General features: G+C 45.2%; 1 protein-coding gene across 3 annotated transcripts in view; it reads left to right on the top strand.

The window, feature by feature from the left end:
• Positions 1 to 25,009, top strand: part of LOC142590494 (uncharacterized) — a 66,139-nt gene that overhangs the window by 16,138 nt on the left and 24,992 nt on the right. The window contains exon 2 of one of the 3 annotated variants that reach the window (XM_075702655.1): positions 14,695 to 14,774. The exons of the other annotated variants lie outside the window; for them this stretch is intronic. The gene's annotated coding sequence lies outside the window, so the exon portion shown is untranslated. The remainder of the gene's footprint in view (positions 1 to 14,694; positions 14,775 to 25,009) is intronic. 3 annotated transcript variants of the gene reach the window in all.

The following is a 25,009-nucleotide window of genomic DNA, read 5'->3' as shown; positions in this document are numbered from 1 at the left end:
GTCTGGGAGCACGTGGTTCTCGGAGGTATTGCCCGGTAAGCTGATTTGCGAATACCAGATGACAAAGTTTGTGCATTAGCAAGTATGAGTTTGCTATCTTCTTTGTGTTTCTGTCCTCAAGGTTGTAATGAACAGAGAATTAACAAGTTGGGATACAACGTGTTGCTTCTCCGTTTGTCATAAAATGGCCTTAAAGAAAGTAGGCTGTCATGTCAAATTTTTGCGTTCCCACTCGATATTATACAACACTGTAGACTGCTGCGTTCCTGATAGGGTTGGGATCCCTCTATCTAGTAAACTTTCAAACATTTCATTGTGAGGCACATCGTGCAAGATGACCTGTCGTCATTATGGTGGTGGTTGAGCTTCTTATGACTTAGCGTTGACAGCATGAACACCAGTCATCCCTTTTGTCCCTGTTCCTGAAAAGAGAAACAATGAAGCCCAGATGATGCCTTGTGAGGATTGAGATCCTTGATGTTACTTCCAGTGTTGACACGTTCACTGTTGAGTTGCACATCCAGACACTAGAGCTCAAAGGGGTGAACAAATATGAGTAGCGTCTTGGTGGCTGGAGTCGAAAGAGAAAAGAGCCTCAATTTCTGTGGTGGAAGTGTACGGCCAGTTCGTCATTCATGTCTGACTAACAGTGCACAGAACGCTCCATGACAGAAACGCACACATACACATACAACACTTTTTTCCGCTTCTATTTCTTTCAAATGGTGTTTATAAGGACTGTGGTTAGTGAAGCCTCGATTACATGACAATTGATACTGCCAGATCATAGTAATAAGCACAGTCACCTTGTTATGTCTCAAATGCAATAATTCTAACTATGACCGGAAGTACATTTGCCACTGCTGTGTTGTAAATTTATCGCGGCGCATCATTTATGCAGAAACAACCAAAAGTATTTATTAGTTAGGCTGCACTTGGGCGTTAGGAACTTCGGCAACGTGACAAAATAAGAACAGCCTCGTTTTCATTGCCTTTGAGCAATACTTATATAATTATTATTGTCTACTTCTAAAAAATACCACAGGAATCTGCTTTATCCGCCTCGCACGCAATGAAATTCAGAGTTGAAAATGTGAAGCTCTGCGTTTTTAATCACCGGCGGACAAGACCAGGGGCTGCAAGGTTACTCCGCTTTCGTGGTTAGTCTCCAAGCAGACTGTGCTTGGGTCCAGCGATGCATTTCGCTTTAATTAGCGCATTTTGTTCAAGCAACACATCATTACACATGCATACGCGGCAGATAACTAACGATGGAAGTCATGTAGCCGTTATGCCAGTGAAATGCCGCCCCCCCACCCCCCAGCTGAAAAAATTCACCATCTTTAAGCAGGTTCACTTGGTGGTGGCTATCGAATGTTGCACGCATAAACTGGCTGAGATATTACTGTTTTCAAAAGCAAACTTCTTTAACACGAGATTCCGTAACGCTGCTCAAAGGAAACGATCACACCTTTTTTTTTTATATTACCGCCGTACAATTTGAAGGGATAAATGGTCTACATTGCAAGTGCGCGAAAACTTACATTGGACAGAGTTGCACTTGTATCAATATCAGACTGGGAGAACACCAACAATCATTTAACAGCTCCAATGCTTCACATCTAGCGTCGCATTGTTCCAGTGGCGGTTGTAAACCTTTGTTTGAAAACGTAATCTTTTCAAGACGCAAATGCCAAGCCACACGGGAAATAACGGAGAAATGTCACATTAAAAGATCAGGAGAGACTTGCGTTAGCCACGCTTCAATATCTCTTTTATTAAGCGACTTTCAATATCTTCTGAGCACATGTGTTAATCTCAAGTAGTGTCTTTTGTTTGGTTTTTTTTTTGGCTTCCCTACCTCTTGATATGTTTAACTGATAGTCCTTAGACTTTGTGTTGTTCATATACTGCGTTATTTGCAATCACTTATATTGTCACGTGGTGGTGACGTTGAAGAACGCAGTAGCAATAGTGTGAAAGACAAAACTAACTTTATTTGGGCGAACCTGTGCCCACAAAAACAGGCGACGCTTATAGCACAGCAATAGCGGCGAACACGGTCGGCGATCGTCGAAAATCTGACCAGCGGGTCAAGCGCGTCGGCTTTCATACAGCTGTCATCGAATGTTCGAGACTAATCGTTGGGATCCGCATGCCTTATACAAAGTTCTACACCATTCGAGTCACGCGATGGAAGCAGATAACACAAGGTTCAGCGACAACAGACAGCCGATAGAAGCATCAATAACTTTCCAGAAACTTCGGACACATGCAGGCGCGTCAAGCGCTGTGCGATAATATTTTGTAGGCGGCGAAACGTGGTCGCCCGATAAAGATACGCAAGTGCACGTGTCAATACCCCCCTCATAAAAAGCATCGACCCGTTGTTGCAAACAAACGAGAGTAAAGAAGCACTCGTAGCAAAGAAGACAACAAAATAAGGAAGTTCGGCAGCGTCCGTAAAAGGGTTTAAGCATAGAGAAAGAAATTTCAACAAGAGCGGACACCGCCATAGAGCCCAGCGGCCGAATTGACTGTAGCACACCAAGCTGATGGTGTCGAGTCCTTCCGGTTTCGGTTTTGGGCGCGCGCGTTTTGAACACCAGTTGGTACACGCCGCGCCGGCTACGCTGTTCGGCGCGGCATTTATTTTTATTTTTTTTCGCTTCTGCTGAACCCCGCGTGGCCTGGGAGTGGAATCGTTTCATTATTTAGTAAAAAAGATTGCCAACGACCTTTACAAGACTCCACCGAATCCGCCAGGTACAATTTCATAAAAAAAACGCAAGACGTCTTCTGAAATGATGAAATCTTTATTTTGCTGTATATAAATACTCGTTCCGGGCTTCTTCTACATTCATCCAAAGTTGTGGCACCAGGTAAGCAGCAGCCGTTGCCGTACGAAGCTCCACCGGATACCATCAGCTGCAAGAAAGTAAATTACAATCATATATCATTTCGGTATATTGACCTCACAGGAGTATTGCGTGTAAAGGCGAAACGTGCGTAAGTGGTGAATGAGCGGCATTACAGATAAATTCACTTTTACGTACATTGTGCAGCAAGGACTCCTCCCAAACAATGCCATAAAATCTGAACAAAACATGCGATTTTCAAGCACCCCTCCCTACCCGGGCATTATTTCCTGCACTTTAAATGCACATATACACGGGTGACTGCGCGTTTCCAAAACAACTTGGCCTCAGTCGACGCGATGGTATGCCAAGTACACAAAGGTGGCTACAACACAGGCTCAGCCAGACCATGTTACACGCTCGCAGAATGCCTTCTAGTCGCACTGGATTCGTGGGTGCAAAGATGTTTTCAGTCGCTCAGAATACATAAATGTCATGCTCTTGAGCTCCTTCGCGTTATCTTTTACGCGTCCTGCCGGCGCATAAAACACTCCCGTGTTATCACTCTCGGCAATCGCTCGTCGCGTTTTCGACAAGCGTGAGTACCGAAATAAGGTGTATGTTGTTGCAGGGCTATAAAATTCGTCACAAGCTTGTCCCACTAAAATTCAGTACACGCAAAACTAACTCACTATGGCCGGCTTGCTTTTTTGCTAACAGCTCCACAACCCCAGGCGCCGCGAGCAAGCCTAAAGATATCCCAAAAAGTTACCAAATAAATTACAATACTTTTTCGGGTCAGAGAATGCGTCACGAACTTCTACCAGTAAGATTCAGTACACACGAAACTAACTGCGGCACACAGCCGAGCTCCTTTTCGCTAACTGCGCCACTACGCCGAGCGCGGCCACTGTGCTTGAAGAGTACCCCAAAAAGTAGTGAAATTAGTTACAATAATGTCTGGGGTCAGAGAAAGCGCCAGAACTTGTCCCGATAAGATTCAGTACACGCAAAACTGCGTCACACGGCCAAGGTGCTTTTCGTCAGAAAGCCAGGTGCGGCGAGTGTGCCCAAAAACTACCGAAATAATTTATAATTATGCTTGGGCTCATAGAAAGCATGGCAAACATCTTCCAGTACGAGTAATTAACTCATATTAACTAGGCTTGGACTGCGGAAATGTTTTTCCATAACTGCGTCACTATATAGGTTCAGTTTTGTGCAGTAAGCCCAAATGTGCTTGAAGTGCGTCGCAGACTGTCAAACAAAATTCCTCACCTTGCTGTAGTCCAGTAGTGCAGCGGTGCCGTGTCGAAATGCAGACGGAGCACAAGAGAACGCCGGGAGCCCAAAAGACGGGCTACATCTAAAAGAGACAGGTCGCCGAGCACGCGAGCTTCACATGCGCTGCCGGCCTCGCTCACTCCTGCGGCTTGTCTGGCGCATGACGTATGCACGCGCGTCTGGCGTGCCGCTAGCTTGTTGCTAGGCAACGTAACAAAAAGTTGCAAAGTATAAATTCATTTACACGCAAAACTTTTTCCCTTTTAGTGCGAAGGAATAAAAGAAATGAAACGTTGTGTGGAAGTTTATTTCACATTCTTTTTTTCTGATGTTCGCGTCAACTAACGGATGGTGTTGAAACTAGGCGTGACGTGTTTCCTGTTGCCAGTTTTTGAAGAGTGTCCCCTCTTGTTGAATTTCTTTCTCTATGGTTTAAGACGCACCACGTGGACCACTTCAGATCGTGCGCGGCGCTGCTGCGAATGCGAAATGCCGTCTGCCACGACCTCATAGTCCAGTGCGCCAATACGTCGGACGACCTTGTAGGGTCCGAAATGTCGTCGCAGTAGTTTTTCACTGAGTCCTCGTCGGCGTATCGGGGTCCACATACAAACACGGTCGCCGGGCGGGTACTCGACGAAGCGTCGTCGGAGATTGTAGTGTCGGCTGTTGGTACGCTGCTGGTTTTTGATCCGTAGGCGGGCGAGCTGTCGAGCTTCTTCGGCGCGCTGGAGGTAGGTAGCGACGTCAAGATTCTCTTCGTCAGTGACGTGCGGCAGCATAGCGTCGAGCGTCTTCGTCGGGTTCCTGCCGTAAACCAGCTTAAACGGCGTGATGTGTGTTGTTTCTTGCACCGCCGTGTTGTAAGCGAATGTTACGTACGGCAGGACGGCATCCCAGGTCTTATGTTCGACGACGACGTACTACATTGCTAGCATGTCGGCGAGGGTCTTGTTCAGGCGCTCCGTGAGACCATTTGTCTGCGGGTGGTAGGCAGTTGTCCTCCTGTGACTTGTCTGGCTGTATTGCAGAATGACTTGGGTGAGCTCTGCTGTAAAAGCCGTTCCTCTGTCGGTGATGAGGACTTCTGGAGCACCACGTCGCAGCAGGATGTTCTCGACGAAAAATTTCGCCACATCGGCTGCGCTGCCTTTCGGCAGAGCTTTAGTTTCAACGAAGCGGGTAAGATAGTCCGTCGCCACGACGATCCACTTATTTCCGGAAGTTGATGTCGGAAACGGTCCCAGCTAGTCCATCCCGATCTGCTTAAAAGGTCGGTAAGGAGGCTTGATTGGCTGTAGTAATCCCGCTGGCCTTGTCGGCGGTGTTTTGCGTCGTTGACAGTCTCGACATGTCTTAACGTAACGGGCGACATCGGCGGTTAGGCGCGGCCAGTAATACCGTTCTTGTATCCTCGATAGCGTCCGGGAGAAATCGAGGTGCCCAGCTGTCGGATTGTCATGTAGGCCCTGCAGTGCTTCTGGACGCAGCGCCGACGGATCAACAAGAAAGTAGTTGGCGCGGACTGGTGAGTTCTTCACGAGTAGGTTGTTTTTAAGCCAGAAGGAAGACAATCCACGCTTAAATGCCCTAGGGACAGCGTCGGTGTGCCGTTCCAAATAATCGACGAGGCCTTTTAGCTCCGGGTCCGCTCGTTGCTGCTAAATGAAGTCTTCCGCGCTTATTGTTCCAAGGAAGGCGTCGTCATCCTCGTCATCTTTCGGCGGCGGGTCGACGGGGGCGCGTGATAGGCAATTGGCACCTGAGTGTTTTCGTCCGGACTTGTAGGTTACAGTGATGTCGTATTCTTGTAGTCTGAGGCTCCACCGCGCCAGCCGTCCTGAAGGGCCCTTTAAGTTAGCTAGGCAACACAGCGCGTGATGGTCGCTGACAACTTTGAATGGCCTCCCATATAGGTAAGGGCGGAATTTTGCTGTAGCCCAAATGATGGCGAGGCATTCCTTTTCAGCCGTAGAATAATTGCCTTCCGCTTTTGACAGCTACTGGGCTAGCATAAGATATCACCCGTTCAAGTCCGTCTTTTCTCTGGACTAGGACGGCACCGAGGGCTAGGCTTCTGGCGTCAGTGTGGATTTCGGTATCGGCGTCCTCGTCGAAGTGTGCAAGTACCGGCGGCGACAGCATGCGTCGTTTGAGTTCTTGAAATGTATCGGCCTGCGGCGTTTCCCACTTGAACTCGACATCACATATGGTTATATGTGTTAGCGGCTCCACGATGCGTGAAAAGTCCTTGACAAAGCGCCTGTAGTAGGCACACATGCCAAGGAATCGACGCACTGCCTTCTTGTCGATGGGCTGCGGGAACTTTGCGATGGCAGCCGTCTTCTGCGGGTCGGGGGGGGGGGGGGACTCCAGATTTGCTGATGACGTGGCCTAAAAATAGAAGTTCCTCGTAAGCGAAGCGGCACTTTTCCTGCTTCAGAGTAAGTCCTGATGACTTGATGGCCTCTAGTACTGTTGCAAGTTGCCTGAGGTGATCGTCGAAATCTCCGGCGCAGACGACGACGTCATCCAAGTATACGAGACAGGTCTGCCACTTCAATCCTGCTAAAACCGCGTCCATCACGCGCTGGAACGTTGCAGGCGCAGAGCACAGACCGAATGGCATAACCTTGAACTCGTACAGGCCGTCTGGGGTGATGAAGGTGGTCTTTTCGCGATCTTTTTCATCGACTTCTATTTGCCAATAGCCAGACTTGAGGTCCATCGACGAGAAGTATTTAGCGTTGCAGAGCCGATCCAATGCGTCGTCTATTCGTTGGAGGGGGTATACGTCCTTCTTCGTGATCTTGTTTAGACGACGATAATCGACGCAGAAACGTAGCTTTCCGTCCTTTTTCTTCACCAAGACCACAGGAGATGCCCACGGGCTTTTCGACGGCTCGATGATGTCGTGGCGCAGCATTTTTTCGACTTGTTGCCTAATAGCTTCACGTTCTCGCATCAAAACTTGGTAAGGGCTCTGGCGGAGTGGTCGAGCGCACTCTTCGGTTATTATGCGATCTTTTGCAACTGGTGTTTGTCGAGTTTGTGCGGCGATTGAATTGCCGGTTCCGCATTTCCAGTGTCTTCTCGATGCTACTGGCCTCGCGAAGAAACTCGTCGACGGTCTTCGGTAGGCTTCGTACCATTCCGGCGAGAAGTTCCTCCTTTACCCCACGCATCAGTAAGCGGACTTTCTTCTCCTCGGACATTTCCGGGTCGGCGTGGCGGAATAGGCGGCTCATTTCTTCTGTAAAGATCGCGGTGCTTTCATTAGGCAGCTGCACTCGGGTTTCTAGTAGTGCTTGGGCTCGTTCTTGGCGTACGACGATTGTGAAGGTCTGCAGGAAGCCGCTTCGGAACAGGTCCCACGTCGTTAAAGTGGCTTCTCGGTTGTCGAACCATGTCCTGGCAGCGTCTTCCAATGCGAAGAAGACATGTCGCAGTTTGTCGTCTCTGTTCCAGCTGTTAAATTTAGCGACCCTCTCATACGTCTCAAGCCAGGTTTCCGGGTCCTCGAATGTTGAAACGCGGAACGTCGGAGGCTCCCTGGGCTGCTGCAGCACGACGGGGGACGCTGGGGCTGCCATTGTGGTTGTGTTGGCCACAATCTTCTTGGTCTTCTCAGGTAGAAGTCCATGCTCCGGGGGCAGCTGTTGAAGACGGCGGCTTGCTCGATGATCCGGGACTACGTTGGTGTTCTCTTTGCGGTCCGGGCTGGGATCACGGCTTGTCGAGGGCGTCCCGTACATGAACGAAAAGCACCTCCACCAGATGTCACGTGGTGGTGACGTTGAAGAACACAGTAGCAATACTGTGAAAGACAAAACTAACTTTTATTGGGAGAACCTGGGCCCAGAAAAACAGGCTACACTTATAGCACAACGATAGCGGCGAACACGGTCGGCGACCGTCGAAAATCTCACCAGCGGGTCAAGCGCGTCGGCTTTTATACAGCAGTCATCGAATGTTCGGGACTAATCGTTGGGACCCGCATGCCTTCCACGAAGTTCTACACCATTCGAGTCACGCGATGAAATCATATAACACAAGGTTCGGTGACAACAGACAGCAGATAGAAGCATCGATAACTTTCCAGAAACTTCGGATACATGCAGGCGCGTCAAGCGCTGTGCGATAACATTTGTTAGGTGGTGAACCGTGGCCGCCCGATAAAGATACGCAAGTGCACGTGTCAATATGTTGATAGTGTCAATAAAGATTTAGCTGAGAGTTAGCGCTCGTCCTGTCTGCTTCTAGTCTCTGTCTGTGTCACTTCGCGCTACAATCCAAGGATATGTTACCGTACCAACTCGCCCAACTTTCTGTCCTTTTGCAGGAATTTATATATTGTAGTAGAAACGCACTTGGAGAAACGCCGCTCATTTGTACATTTTCATTTCTAGAGCCCGTAGTTGTCGTGCCCCTACCGGTGGAAATTACTAGCTACTCTATCTTTCTATTCTATCTGATAGTTTTCATGTATAATACATAAGAAATGTTGGGAGGCGACTCAACCTCCACTTGAATTCCATCAAACTTCGGGATCGGCAAACATTTTTAGACAGCACTATTCTCGGATCGGCCAACATTTTGATGACGTACATTCACGCGTTCATTATGTTAAGTAGTTTCCTGATTTGTAGACGCTGCTGCGTTTTGGGTGTCCGAGCGGTCATGATTTTTTTCGTGGCTGGTGACGTGCCAAGTGCCGGACGATCGAGAGGTCCGTGGCGACGTCTAAGAAATGAGAAAAGGGTTTATTTACACATTTGCATTGGTGGGAATTTACCTGTGCTAGCACGAGTACTAGCACGAGTACTAGCGCGAGTACTAGCGCGAGTATTAGCACGAGTACTGTGTAGGAGTCGTAGTCCTCAATCCCCACTTTTTATGCACGTCTTTTTTGCCCTTGACCTCGACGGGGAAATTAACTGTTCGTCTTCTCGGCCAACCACAAAGTTAAACCGTTCGAAAAATCCCTCCCACGATGTCGCATCGTTCTACCGGGCTCCGCCTCCAATCTTGCACGTACGCCCCTGCAAGCGAGGCAACGACATGGCAAGCGAGGAACACGATGTCAAAGTCGCTCCCCCAGAAGCCCTAGACGTTTTCCCCTTTGAACAATTAGAGATCCATTTGTTAAGGTCCGTTCGTCAGGACCAGGCTCCGGTAGAGCGGCGGCAATTGTTCTGCGAAGGACGGCGGTTGTGTTGCCTCAAAGAGAACGCTTTTGTTGGCGTGCCACCGTGCATATCGGGTCAACTCTCGTCCAGTCTGGCGCTCATCTCGCCCGTCAGCTTTGGTTACGTTGATTTATTATGGTACTTAAAAGTAAACCGTAACGACGTCGAAACTACTATCCAATTATGAGGCACGCCATTGTGGGAGAAAAGGATCCGTGGTCTTATGGTTACAGTACTGACCTTCTCTGCTAGATGTCCTCTGGTCGAATCCAGCCGTCGGATATATTGGTTAATTCAACAATATATATATATATATATATATATATATATATATATATATATATATATATATATATATATATATATATATATATATATATATATATAATTATGCTCCAAACATCAAGTAGACCAGTGGTCCCAAGGGCACATAGCAAATAGCACATATCGACCCACGTTTTTAGGCTGCACCACCTCTGTCATCGGCCTACGAAACAGTCTAGAAACATACCCTACACGGAAAAGTGATAGCAACGCGCGTAGGCAAACGAGAAACTTCCTATTTCACGTAGTAATATTCGTGTATGGCTCATAACCAGAAGCATGACAAGCAAGTGGCATGCTATCTTGCCCTTCGTGCTCTCTTAACGCATAAGATAGCAGCGCAAAGCAAAACAGAAAAGCCAAAGATCGCTGGAGCAGCTTCTGTGGTTGATTTATTCATCCTGTTTAACGTTCTCAAGCAACGATGCATCTGCGAGAGCCGCAGAAAAGGAGGGCACATATCGAAACTATACTTTTACGGAATCAACGAACCAGTGGAAGTATCTTTAGTTTATTACGTACGACATGACTCGGGTATGTTATAAAGGATCCGCGCGGCAAGATGCGTACTTGCTGCAACTTTTTAAGCAGTATCGCGCACCGAGGTTCAGTCATACTCGCGCAACAACTAGCTGATATGCGTGAAAGAAAGCGTACTAAGCGCTGTAGTTGTCTGGCGTCATCGTCCCGTTTCTTAGCGCCGTTTCCTTCAAGTCCAGCAATCTACCAAGCAGCCCAATTCAATAGGATGCTGTGCCTAATGACGAAACCAGATTTCATTTACCCCCGTATTCAGAAATGCATCTTAACTTGAAGCTCATGCTTGACTTGATATAAGCGACGCCCGGTGAGAACGCCGCTAAGACGCTCATTGCGTTTCTTTAGATGCGGCACGACAGGCGTCATTTAAATCAAGTCAAGCGTGGGCTTCAAGTTCAGATGCATTTCGGAATACGGGGGTTAGACTGCCCGCCGAAATTCATGTAGGGTAAGCACATTCATGACAGAGCGGTTTACATCGTGACCGTCCTTACAGACTGTACTTGGCGGGCTCCGATAAGCCTACCAGACATATCGGTGCCAACTATGTCAGTGCCTGTGAAAATTCAATATCACATATGTTCTTCTCTCGTCGTTTGTCTGCTACCTCCCACCTCGCCATAACTATAGGGTGGAGCAAGTTAAGCCTGTGAAGCTGCACACCGAGATCGCCTCTACACCGGCTTACAGCTGCATTGGGGCTGGCCATAATTTCCGCTTTATGCAACCTGTAAAAACTGTTCTCGTCCACTGACACAAGCGTATTCTCGCCAGCTTTTATATATCGTCCCTGCAAGCGTATCTCCTTGAGTTTCTTTTTTTATTTCATTGCCCTGAATGGGGGGGGGGGCGAGGCGGCAACTGTACGGAAGGCAGCGGTGAAAGTAAATAAAATGACACGTCATAAGCGGCTAGTACATTCAACAATCTGCAATTGCCGATTAAAACGCGGAAGCGTTGATAATGGTGACGACAGAAGTGCGCAAGTGATCCCATTATTTGGCTACGATCGGGATGAATCAATCACAAAACAAATTACTGTTACATAACGGGATTTCAACTCAATGGCGGTGGTTATTACGACATCTTTACTTATTTATTCAACATACCCTACAGGACCGAAGAATGGGCATTGGGTAAGGGAAGCTTCGAAAATTTTACATAGTATAAAGGGCATACAATTATACAGAACATAAAGCACTTTCATAGTAATAATACAACGAAGACTCAAGTTTACACAAACTCTAAAACTCTCAGATCAAGAAAGAAAGAAGGCATACAAGAAGCAACACAGACAAGTTTCTTTAAGTAGGAATTTAATGTTTATGTTGTGTGGCAATTTTTATTTGTTAGCTTGAGCTACCAGGATATCTTGTATGACATATAAATCGGCTCACTGAGAAGTTATTTTTTCAGGTGTGCATTTTGAAAGATCTTGTGAAATATCATGCGGGAAATTTTCCTGTGCAAAAAGAAACTGCCAATCTGCAAAGATAGTTTCATCGATCATGCAGAGGAAAATCGGCAATAATTTGACAGAATGCAACACGCACTTTGGTATTGTACCGATTCTTGTTTATTATTAAGAAATTATTGGCTATAGCCGCTACAAAGGACACGCATATTAGCTTAGGTCTCACAAGTCTTTTATATAATGTTAGCTTGAGAAATGATGGTGCCCTTGAAAAGTTGTGCCCTATATAACCTAAAGTACGATTAACGTTGTTAACAACGTAGTTAACAGGAGTTTGCCAAGAAAGAGTAGCACTTATGGATACTTATAAAAGGGCACTTCGTCTAGCATAGAATCAGCTATGTAATAGAAAGCAGGGATAGATTACATTTGCACTTTTTACGATTTAAACGCATTTGCCATGCGTTGCACCAGTCAGTATATAGCGTTAAGGTCAGGCTGAAGTGCTGCGAGATGCGTGTCAGATGGTATTACGCAACAAATTACGCCGTCGTCAGCATATAGTTCAATAGATGACTGAGCTACATTAGTCATGACCTTAATATAAATTAAAAATAGAACGTGCCCGAGGACACAACTCGGCGGCACACCTGAAGTAATTGAAGAGAAAGGGGAATTAAAATCTTTAGCGGTTTCAAATTGCGTTCTGTTTGAAATTAAGTTTTCAATCAGAGCAATAATTTTGAGGACGTTGTTTAATGTGCTCAACTTGAAGCGTAGCAATATGCAATCGATGAAACACCCGTTATGAAAAGCAGTGAATTCTTCCTGAGTAAACGAAACACGTTGCGTCTCAAATCAAAATGATTTGCGACAACCTTGCTGTTGAGCTGCAAAAAATTACTCGAGGAAGTTCATTAAACTTGTATTGATTATATGTTCTAAATATCTGAAGGGGTGCTAGTTAATTCTATAGGTCTATATTTAAGAGAATAATTAGAATACCGGATTTGTATAACGGTAACATCTTGCCCACCTTCGAGTTGCAGGATGACTGACCAGAAACGATGGACTGTGATGATTATTCGGGTTCTTTTGAAAATGTGACAGCTTTTTTCTACTTAAATGAAAATCAGCTTTGGAACAATGCACTCCAACAATTTTAACGCCCTTAAGGGTCTAAATGACTTGTCCCATAGGTGACACCCTTTTTGGGTATATTGCTACATCCCAAGCAAAGGGTGCTAAGCAACACCCCAACAAAGGAAAGTGTCTTAAAATGACGACACCTTGCCTATGGGTGTTAAATAATAAGCACCCTTTAAGACATGAGTGTGAAACAAACAACAGCTTTCCTAAATGAATGTAACACAGATGCCACCCTTTCAATATGGGTGTAGCATAGACAAAACCCTTCCAAAAGGGTGTTATCTCTGCAAGTAATTTAGCGATAACTACAGCCATGTAGTCAATGGACAGACTATCTGTTGTGAATGTTGCCTAGCCTTAGCTATGGGACTATCTTGTTGAGTATGAGCCGGAATGTGTGAGGCGTCGCCAAATTGCTCTTCTGGTCTATCATGTGGTAGTACATATAATGTGCGACCCTTTCAGGCAAAAATTTTAAGTTTCACAATTGCAGCAATGCACACGCTCTGTTTTTCGCCATCTTCCTCTAGTACACTGCCGGCAGGATACACTGCCGGCAGGATGCACTGCCGGCAGGATGCAGAACGCAACAACGAAGCATGCCGAACTAAGGACATAGGATGTCCCGCTCCTTTGCACACAAGTACTTATCACTTCATGGTAAAAGCACACAACCAAAAGCATGATGTTACATGCATTTCTGAAATAAGAGAAAAACCTCCACTTTTCTAGCCCAAAAAATGTTCACAGAAACACCAGCTCGACCAGAAGGGAAAGCCACCAATGTTCGTTGTTGTAGCTCATATTCAATGCAATAGAGCACAATCAATGCTTGCATTGGCGACAGTAACCAGTGCAGTACTACAGAAGCATACACTCACCTGTCAAGCAGCAAGTTCTTTTCCGTTTAAAGCACTAATTTTATACCCCTATTCGTCAAAGTTGTCATTTATCTCCACGGGATGCTTCTACTAATACCTTCATATATTTAATGACTTAAATGTAGCACTGAAAGCCAAAGAACAAAGTGCAACAAAGGGCTTCCACTTGGGATAATATTTTAGCATGTACAAACAAAACTACATGCGTAGCTGTGCATGCTGTTCAATATATAAGCATGGCCTATTTCCTCGACTTTCTGTATGCTCCATTTACAGCCAGAGTCCTACTTATACCAAATAATTTAGTTTATTTTTTCACCCCGTGCTTGCACTGAATACCCCACAGGCATTGGAAGTTAACCTTTCAGAATAACAATCAGCTAGTTTAAGGTTACCTAACTGAACATATTCATTGTAAAGTTGCGACAAAATGTCAGAAGAAAAATATTTATCATTTCATCAAAGAGAAATCGTTACACAATAAACTTTGCGCATTTTAAAAGTAAAAGGAAAGATAAGGAGTTATACTATACCACTACAAAGACATAAGCACCGCATAATGGCACAGGCTTGGTCAATTAAATTTTAAGCACGAAACAGTTTCTGTTTAAATAACCTCACTACAAACTATCACACGTTTTCATTCGAAAGGCACTGCATCTTATCATAAAGTACGAAAAGAACCTACCACATAAGCAAGAACAAATCTGAGTGTGTCTATGTGAACAAAACATGACTAGCAATAAGTAGTGAGCACTGCACAAAAGTTGAATATGAAAACTAGTAATAATAAAGACACATACTTGGCTCAGCTGAAGTAACTGGAAAATAGGGCAAATATCACAATACAGCATAAAAACTGGGCAAGACAGAGCACTGACTGTTATAGTTGCAATATACACAAACTTTCGACATAAAATTTCAAAACTGCCGGAAGCTTTGTCATGTCTCTGCAAGAAAGAGGACTAAGAAACGAAAGGTATACCTTATATCAATCCATCTTATAAATTACTGGGTCTAATTAAACTGTAGATATATAACCCCTTGTGTTTCAGAAATGCCCTGTTCCCAATACCTATGCCTGATAACCAGCCTTGGTTGAAGAATGACGCACCAACGTTTCGAAGAAACACTGGTAAAAATGCTGCTTGTTCTCAATTTTCTGTTGTCACAGCACCTTTGTGTGCAGTTTTGAAGGCAGTGGTCTATAGGGCTCAAACAACATGTTTTGGTTGCACAGGTACCGTCTACCGAACACCTGGTTCAAAATAGCTTCCATCTCGGAGTGTGCCGCCACACTGACGGCACAGCATTATTTTTTCACCATGCTAGTTGACAAAGCTTCAGCAGCTGCAATCACCTGCGGCAGCTTGTAAACGTGCCATAATGTCAGGTAGCAAACACAGAACCACGTTGCAAAACTTTCAGAGTGTCCTGTGTACGTGGAGGTGTCTAATTTGTGCTTCAGTTCGGCAGCACTTCCAAAGCCACTGCTGTTCATGGCAACTCTTAAAGCTTCAACCACATCGACAAAATAAATTAGGACAGTTCCTTCAATGTGGGGCCGTTGCTCAGATGCGAGCTCTCTAGAGCCATGCACAATCAGCAGACAGTGCCAGTAAATCCCGTAGCACAGCTTTCCAGCACTCCAGACTAGCACACCGATTACATTGTACAAAGAGCATCTGGTGTGCATTTACCTAAAGAGGCAAGGTAGCCTCTAGAACACGTTTTGTGACGGGCACGCTGGCCCCTTTTTCCCCTGAAATGCAAGCTCCATTTGGTATTCCAATGCCTGTAGTGTCCTTCACATCTAAATCAATGTTGAATACATGTTAGTAACATGAAGACGACATCGTCAGCCATCAACTGTGTGGCGAATCTGGGTGCAAGCCATTCTCTTACCAACTATACCTGTATGCATTGCGGCCAATGCGCTCCCAAGATGTATGAGGCATGAGTCATTGCAGAGCTCTAAGCTGTCCGCATGATTTCATATGCAGTGACTAGAAATGAATGGTTGTACTCTTAAGTTCAAGTGAATATCGCTTATTGTTTACCAAAGCTCTTTTTCACTCGGACATGAAAATTCTAGGATGTTTATGTTCTTGAGGCTTTTTTCCCACTTTCAATCTTTTGAAACCTGTATACTGTAGTCATGAAAAGAAAAATGCTACAACTGGCATGCGGTAAGTTTTATGTCTATTTCCTAGCAGGTCATTGAAACGAGCCACGACGAAAATTCAAATGCTGTTACCTCATCAGACATTCAAATTTCTTAAATACTAATTAATTACTAGGAATTAGAGTGAGCATCCCTTAAATACAATAAACACTGGTATAAAAGTTATTGCACAGCTTTGTACAACTTTGTACAACGTACAAAAGTTATTGCATATCTTTGTAAAAATGTTAGAAACATCAAAAATGATCACATTCTAAGGCCAATTGTGAAAAGCAAATAAAAAAATCATTAAGATTTTTTAAATCGGTTCAGAAGCTTCACAACTGGCAGTCTTGGTGATGGACAAGCTGACAGATGGGCAGCCATTCCATTGTGACGAGGAAGTTGAGGGCTTCGCGTGGAAGTCTTCGCGAGACACTGAAGAGTAGTTCTTGGTCCACATGAAGGAAGTCGCTTGCATACACAACGCCTGGGCCACCATAATGAATGCATGGTGTTACCGAGACTTTTTCTCCCTGCAATGTGGTAAAAAAAGCATGGTTAAGTGTAGATGATATTTAAACATTTCATGAAATTGTTTTAATAACTAAAATTTTTGTAGTATGTGTCAGTCATTATGGTGTTTCATAACCGCAACATATTTCATATATAAGCAGGTAGAATTATCAGCTTGGTCAGTGCGTGCAAGCTCGTTTGAGGCAAGAAATCGAGTTTGACAGAGACAACCTCAACATTTTTTATTGAAGAAGGAACATCTCAAGTGACATGCACTCTTGCGAGTGGGAAGTGCATGGTTCAAGTGCATGGTACAAATTAAAACTGGCGCACCAATCCTGAAGAAAGATAAGCACCTGCTACTGCAAAAAGACAATTAATTGATAGGTTTTAATAGAACAAGGGCATCTTTGGCCAATGAACGCCAAGCCTATACTGCATAGCCAAGCCTATACTCCTTACCAGCCGTACGGCCGCTTCACTTAGACGTGAGGCACTTCTATAAAACATTCACATGCGACATGTCTTACACCGATTGTGCGAACACGAGAAAATGACGCAGGTCACAACGCGACGCCGTGCAGCCGTGCAGCCGTGCATTCACCGATGAGCTGCGTGCGCGGACTTGCAGAAAAACAAAACGATGGGCGCGAAGCGATGTCGGCTCTCGTTGCGGAGACGAAGCAGCGGTGTAACTGGAATATAGCAGACACATGAATGTTGACAACTGTTCGTTCCGACGTTATGCCAGTGTATGGTGCTCTAGTGACGTGTGTTGCGGCTGTCTAATCTTTCATTTCTTTTCCCCAAACATTATGGTTAGGATCAGTTCTTTGTTTACCTTTTTTACTGTGTCGCGTGGCATTATCTTTCCGTCTTCTTATGCAATTAAGCGGTCAATTATGGCCTCCCAGGTTCGTGCGCACCAGCTTCGCGCGCAAATCTCGGAGGCCATGAGACAACGCGTTAGGAAACGCCGTTCTTGTCGTTGTTAGCGTTTCATCATCGTTTCTTTAAGTGAGATAGAGGCGTGGGTGTTCTTTGTTATCGCTAAATCCGTGGGCCCTACGATATTTCTTAATACGTAAGCATTTCTATACTTACCCAACAAGAAAAACCATCCGTCTGTCAGTCCGCACCGCACGATATCTTCCAAGATAGAACCCGCAACAGCGAGTGAATTTCACCTTCGTCCTAGTTCTCGCTTCAACGCGACCCAAGTGGCGAGAAAACAGCCCTCACGAAGCTCTCGGCACATGCCGCACTATGCACTTTTCGCATATCACTTTCAAGATAGGTGCATGCGCGTCTGTTTTCAAAGCGAAGTAAACGGCGAGAACACAGCGCGTGAAGTTTTAAGCAGTCGGCACACTCTGTCTACATTGCAGTTCGCTTTCAAGATACGGTTCGCGCGGCCGTGCCACAAGCAGCAGCCGCCGCCGGAGTGCGGTTGATAGTGGTTATACGCGGATGAGTGAATCGCTTAAGAGCCATAACGGCTCAAAATGAACGGAACGTCATCAGCGCCACCTGGCACCACCACCTGCAGTACTTTGCTTGCTTCAATCACTTTGCACGGCCGACCAGAGCAGCTCGTGTCGCCGCAGCGCTGTCGCTTAACATTTCATTGTCATTTCGTTACGCCTAACATTTTTCATTGCCTCGCTCGTTGTGCGGTCCAAAATGGCTTCCAAAGCTTCTTCGGTTAACCTCCAAGTTTCGCCCCCATATGTTAGTAAAGGTAGAAAGCAATGATTAGCAGTAAGCTCCATGGTCACGATTTAGGGCAACGGTCAAAACAAATTATTATAATGCCTGCCGTTAGTAATTATGAAATTTGATTAGTAAATGATTTAGCAATGCCTGCCGTAAGCTCTCCAACTAACTTTTTTAAATTTTTATACTCGTTGGATCAAGTCTCATAACTTTGATAATGACCTCGGACTGCGTGTAGATGAGCAAGTGTCACAATGCTTACGCATACTTAGACAACTCCCAGAGTAGTTTCTGTGTGATTTTATTTATCGGGAAGGTGCAGTCGGGGTGATCTACAGCTAACAATGCATGTAAGAGGGGTGCGAAGCTTTTATTTTTATTAGATTCTTCCACAGCTCCCAAAGACCTGCTCAAGCTAAGAATTGCTGATGGCTGCATGTAGTTTTTCTTTATTGTGCCATGCCCTGGAACCGCAATGAATGCTACTGTGTAATGGCATTAGAGCAGTATTCACGTACAAAAGGAAATGCAGCCGGTAATTGGGCTGCCTAAGGTTTGCAGCCCAGCGGCGGCTCTCCTTCCCTGCCCCGCTTCTGTTGACAAGTTAGGGGGAGGGGTCGAGAGCAACCTTACACCCCCGAACCCACAGTGGCGTAGCCAGAAATTTTTTCGTGTGAGGCGGGGAGGGGGGGTCCAAATTGACCGTGGAGGTGGCAGGAGCTGGGCCAGTTCCATGGTAATAAAAATGTTACTGTGCGTAAACGTTACAAGTGCCCGGCGTGCGCCCCTTGGCTACGCAGCTACCCCCCCCCCACCCCGCAATCGACGCAATAGAGCTATCAGAACGTGCATGACACGCATGCATGACATAACATGAATGACATGCCACGAAGCTGGCATGGATGTCGTGACATCATCATCATCAGCCTATTTTGATGTACATCGCAGGACGAAAGCTTCTCCAGCGATCTCCAATTACCCCTGTCTTGTGCTAACTGTTTCCACGTGTCTTCAAATTTTCTAATTTCATCACGCCCACCTTATTCTCTGCCGTCCTCGACTGTGCTTCCCTTCCCTTAGCACCCATTCTGCAGCTCCAATAGACCAGCGGTTCTCTGCTTTACGCATCGCATGGTCTTCCCAGCACGACTTCTTGCTCTTAATGTCAACCAGAATATCAGCTGTCCCCGTTCGCTCTCTAATCCACATCGCTGTCTTTCCATCTATTATCGTCACGCCTAACATTTTTCATTCTATCGCTCGTTGCACGGTCCAAAACGGCTTCCCAAGCTTCTTAGGTAACCTCCAAGTTTCGCCCGCATATGTTAGTAACGGTAGAAAGAAATGATTAACAGTAAGCTCCAAGGTCATGATTTAGTAATGCCTGCCGTACACTATCCAAGAAATTTTTTATTTTTGTAAATTTCCTTGATCAGAGGCCCTTGCGGGTAATTCATCTAGATAAAAGTATTTCAGCGCAGGTTCTCAAGGCTGACTGCCGATCATGACATTTGGTTCTCTCGCCATGCTGTTATACCTCACTTTTCTGTTCTGCACACTAATATTCAATCAGACTCTTACTTTCTTCGCTAAGGTCCTCAAACGTTTGTTGCAAATAGTCTGCAGCGTTGCTGAGTATGCCAACGTCATCTGCAAACCGTAAGTTGGTGAGCTATTTACCGTTAGCCCTCATTCCTAACCATTCGCAGTCTGACTGCTTGCATACCTTTAATTATTCAGTGATAGCATTGTAAAGATTTTACCATTCATCATGCGAAGCCTTTTGCAGATATCTGGCTATGCAAAGTCGGCGCGTTAGTATCTGCCGTTCGAAATCAACATTCGTGGGAAACTTCATTTTTGAGCGCTGTTCGGAGTCAGTGCGCTGCTGCATAGACGCCCCGATCTCATCATTCCAGCTACCTGATTCAAGCGCAGGTAGCGCGCGTTTCCTCTACAGCCAATATCAAAGCGTAAACTGTCGATGCTCATTTATCATATATTGTAAGCTTGTTCACTTACGCCCGTAAAATTGGGGTGTAAATTGGAAACACTGGCGTGTTCCAAGGGTGTTTTCTTATTGAACACCCTTTTCCGGTAAAAAAGGCTGTTGCAAGGGTGTTTACAAGGGTGAAAAGATATATACATGATCAAAAATAACGTACAGCGCGAAGGACAAGGACTGCGATAGACGACATACACAGCGCTGTGTATGCCGTCTATCGCAGTCCTTGTCCTTCGCGCTGTACGTTATATTTGATCATGAATTACCAACTAGCTCAAGCAACCACCCTAGATAAATACACCCGCATTACACCCACAAGGGCGCGAAAATTCTAAGAGTGCGCCCTCTTTGTTTTGGTTTCTTGGGAAGAGGCTTGTGGGAAGGAGGAGGGGGGGTCATTGCCCTTAATTATAAAGTTTCTAAAAGAACAGTTCAACACGAAACAGATCTTACTGCACACACAGGACATATACCAAACATCACTAACTTTTGTGAAGTCCCCTAGAAAAAACAATATTTTTCTTTACCGCGCCCTCGACTGCGTCTCTGACGACCCACTGTGCAGTTTTCAAATGTGAAACTTAGTGATTTCATTTATTTAAAACCACGCACACACACAGACTATCTCGGGAGCCGCTGTCACCTACCTCGTTAATTGTTAGCACACTTTGTCCTACTTATCAATTCCAAATCATTGTTTAAAAAAATTCTCGGATTTCTCGTGCTGGAACCACAATCTCATTGTGAGGCACGCCGTAGCGAGGGTCTCCGATGTAAACTTTTGCCTGCCCGGAGTTCCTTAACGTGCAGCTAAATCGAATTAGAAGAGCTTTCTTTCTTCTGCATTTCGCGCACCATCAAAATGCGGTCGCCGTGCCCAGTATGCAACGCGCTACCTCGAGCAGCGCAGCCCCAGGCCACACGTCCACGGGCACTACAGCGAGGCGGGTCCAAGTCATTCTTTGCTTCTTCTCGCAAGAACGCGTCTGCGTCCGGGCCGCGTGTCCACTTTCACCGAGTCGTCTCATTTTCGCCCTGCACCGCTGGGCCGAGTGATAGCGGCGATAATTTGCGAGCGCTTTCACGGCGCTTCCAAGGTTGGGTGCGCGAGCGTGGCGGCAGCGTGTGCCGTAACGTCTCAGCGATGCGGCTGTCGTTTTGGAAAACCCGCCTTTGACAGTGTCCAAGGTCGGCGGGTGTAACGCGCCTCCGTCGCTTCCTTTAATAACACCGCTCAACAACATGCCACGTGTAGAGCCGTAAGTGTGCAACAACACGTTAAAACCTATATGTCCTGCTACGACGATGAAAAAAAAAATGCAGTGCGTTGGAAACATAGTTATGTAAGGTATTGTGGCGCAAAAGCGCCCTTCACAATTTGGCAAAGGTGTTTGATGCAACAAAATGTTATTACCTTAGAGTTCTTCTTTCTTTCTTAAAAAAACCTGTTTCTATTGAAAAGAGTATTCATGGTCGCAATATCTTGAAACGCTGCGACCTAAATGTCCCCCATTGAATGGTTCGTATGCAGTGCTAGATATGAAGCAGTTAAGTCGCAACATGAAACGTATGTATACCCAGCTCATTTACAATCAGGCGTCGCCTGCCAGTATTTTTTTTTCTAATTACAACAAGCTGGATGCGCGCTGTATATAATGATGGGAATAATTTGTTGCGTAATTTACAAAAAGCACTTAAGCTTTGTAAATTCGGCTCCAGGTCTGAGCCGAAGAGCATCAGGAAAATTACTACGAGTCATTGATTTAAATGGCGGTTCTGTTTTGTATGTGTGATGGCTGCAAACGAGTTAAAGATGATTATCGCTGTACAGATGGCTAAAATATATGTGATAATGATGATGATGTTTTAGTGCCACAAGAGCCAGATACAGTCCAACACCTTAGTAACCAAACGCTTTGGGCCTCCCAAGTCATTCCTTACATATATAGACAAGCAACTTCAGTGTCTAAAGGTCGCCCTCCGCCTAGCTCTCTGTAGAACCGGGCCAGAATTATTCAGTCGTTAGAAAGCTAATTTCTTGGTGGAGGCGTTAAATGTAGAGGCTCGCAATTCTATGCCAAACAGTTACTAAAGTTATGTGTTGACAAACTACCGGTGTATACGCTCATGATCAAATGTGAAAGGACCACAGGCTCGCCTAACAAATAAACGCAAAAATTTATTCGTAATTCACACCCGCAAACTCGGACGAGTGCACTGGAAAGTTCACAATGCCAAATTTGAACTGCAGTCCTCAGTTTCGAGTCACACTGACATGCGGAAAGGAAAATGGCTCTACTGCGCAATCAGTGGTGCGTATACTTTTCCTCAAGGTAGTACGCTACGTGGTGAAGTGTACAATGAGCTTAAGATTGTCCCGTTATAGGGAGAGATAAAGGCGGAACTCTGGCAGCAATGTTCACATGACTATAATGATATAATACATTAATCATTGGGGCAGAAATGCGGGGGCTTGTGGGTCCGAATCTGTTAACGTTTAGCATTATAATTACTGAACATTCCTAGCCGGTGTTACATCTAGACGTCAAGTGGAAGGACCGACCAAGAGCAACGCCACTACCAAATCTGTGTGGTTTCCTAACGATAAGTTAGAAGAATGGTAACTGAAAGGTACTGTTATATAAGTGCGGTATTGCAAGGTTGACACAATTTTTAAACATCCCCTGTGGCACGTTGAACAAAGTTGCTTATGTGCTCGAATACTCAGAGGTATGCATTATGTAGACTAGGAAATTATACGAATACTAGACTAATTAATAAAATGTGCCAACCATTATATTTAAGCTAATTACTTTAGCGAACATGTTGCAGCAGACAAATTGAAGCCAGTGACATCACATGTCACATACACGGGGAAAGAATCTTGAAACAAGCACCAATTTTGAGATACGCGCAGGCAAACTTGCCGCAAAAATGGACTGCTGATCCACTATCTTCTTTAACAAAACGTACTTTTGTGCACTGACGCTCGATACTTACTGGAATACCAATGCAGTTCCTCGCACTTCGAGAACGCATATCTCGAAGCTGGAGTCATCCTCAGTATCCTTCAAGGTGGATAGGGTTTTAAAAGTCACCGGCTACAATTTGCAAACACCAATATTTGGCGTAAAGTAAGTAGTTTAAAAGTTGATTAGCAATACTTATTTATTCAGATATTAACTTTAGTTTTTGTGAATTTAATGTCTGCCTCTGAGAGTAACCTAGCTCAAAAGAATGTTCCTACATGTAAGCCGCCAGCGACAACATCCGCACGTGACGTCACTGCACTAACCCTTTAAAACTAACATGCCGAGGATGACGAGGCCGCCTTTGACAAAATAGGTCCTCCTATCGAAACGTTGGCCAGCCTCTCTGAGGCACCTTATCGTTGTTTACAGGCTTTATATTACACGTGATCGGTAATTTCAAAAAATTTAACAATCAACTGAAGCAACCTATTAACATATATATATATATATATATATATATATATATATATATATATATATATATATATATATATATATATATATATATATATATATATCCTTCCTGCGTATGTTACGTTGGGTCCTGCGTGCTGAACATTGAAGAAAACCCCTATATATATATATATATATATATATATATATATATATATATATATATATATATATATATATATATATATATATATGGGGGTTTTCTTCAAAGTTCAGCACGCAGGCCCCGACGTAACATGCGCGGCAAAGAGACGACGAACTTTTTGAAAGACTCCCTTACTTAACGTTTTCGGCTGGTGGACCAGCCGAAAACGTTAAGAAGTCTTCCGAAAAGCGCCTCGTCTCTTTCCTGCGTATATATATATATATATATATATATGTATATATATATATATATATATATATATATATATATATATATATATATATATATATGCCAGTATCACAGTGAAACGACGGGACAGTTATTCCGTGTGTGCGCGAGAAAAACTCGGTTGTGCCCTAGAGTTTTAACGAGCATTGAAGAACGCACGTGCTCTTCACACGGGCAATTCACACGTGCAATCACACGTACACACGTGCAATTGAAGCACACGTGCCACACATCCGGAAAGTTAATGTAGCACGTGACCTCACCCCGTGATCCATGTGACTATAGGTTACTTCGTCATGGCTTCGTGGTTGGTTAGCAGGTTGTGGATCATGCTGAACATTTAACAGCGACAAGAGACGAAGGACAAGAGCAGTAGGCAACACACACGGGCGCTGCCGTTCCAACTAGTTTTATTTCCAGAAGTATACGAAATACATGACAGAAATCGGACACATGAAAATATAGAGAGATGCAACAATTATATGCCGCGGTCGCCGTTCAGTTATAATTCCGTTTTTCTTTTAAGCATACACACCGAGAAATGGTGTCGTTTTTTTTTTTCGTCGCAGTCTGGGACGTAGTCAAGTTTCTTCTCCTCCAGGCCTTCCAGGCAGACGATCCTTCGAAGAGTCTTCGTCGCCGTCCGGCGACACTTTGCACTCGCGGAGGCCAACTTAGAAATACGTACGCTTATTATGACAAAGTCGCTTACATGGACTAGTGGCCGCCGATTGTCAACTCGCTCGGTTCCTCCTTCTCATCTCTACACACTCCTTCAAATACTCTCACGAATTGGGTCGGTGCTATTATTTTAGGCTTCCTCGCTGGCCTTTTGCCAATCAGTTCCTTTTTTTTCTTTTTCAAGGTAGGCGGCACCATCAACAATACACACCGCGGCCGCCCCCCTTTTCTAGACCGGTTCTTGGAAAACGAACACCGACCTCACTTAAACAAACGTCACATGGCCCACTTCCTTGAGGTTCAGACGCCTCGGGGCAGCCAGCCTCGTGCAAATGCGTGCTCCCCGAACACATAAGTCGCCCCGCGAGCCACTAACCGCGGACACGCTGCAGAATCGCACTCGCAGTCGACGTCGTCGCCAGGCCTCCCA

Source organism: Dermacentor variabilis, chromosome 8 (genome assembly GCF_050947875.1).
Source record: "Dermacentor variabilis isolate Ectoservices chromosome 8, ASM5094787v1, whole genome shotgun sequence".
Lineage (NCBI taxonomy): Eukaryota > Metazoa > Arthropoda > Arachnida > Ixodida > Ixodidae > Dermacentor > Dermacentor variabilis.
This window is presented reverse-complemented; position numbering and strand designations above follow the sequence as displayed.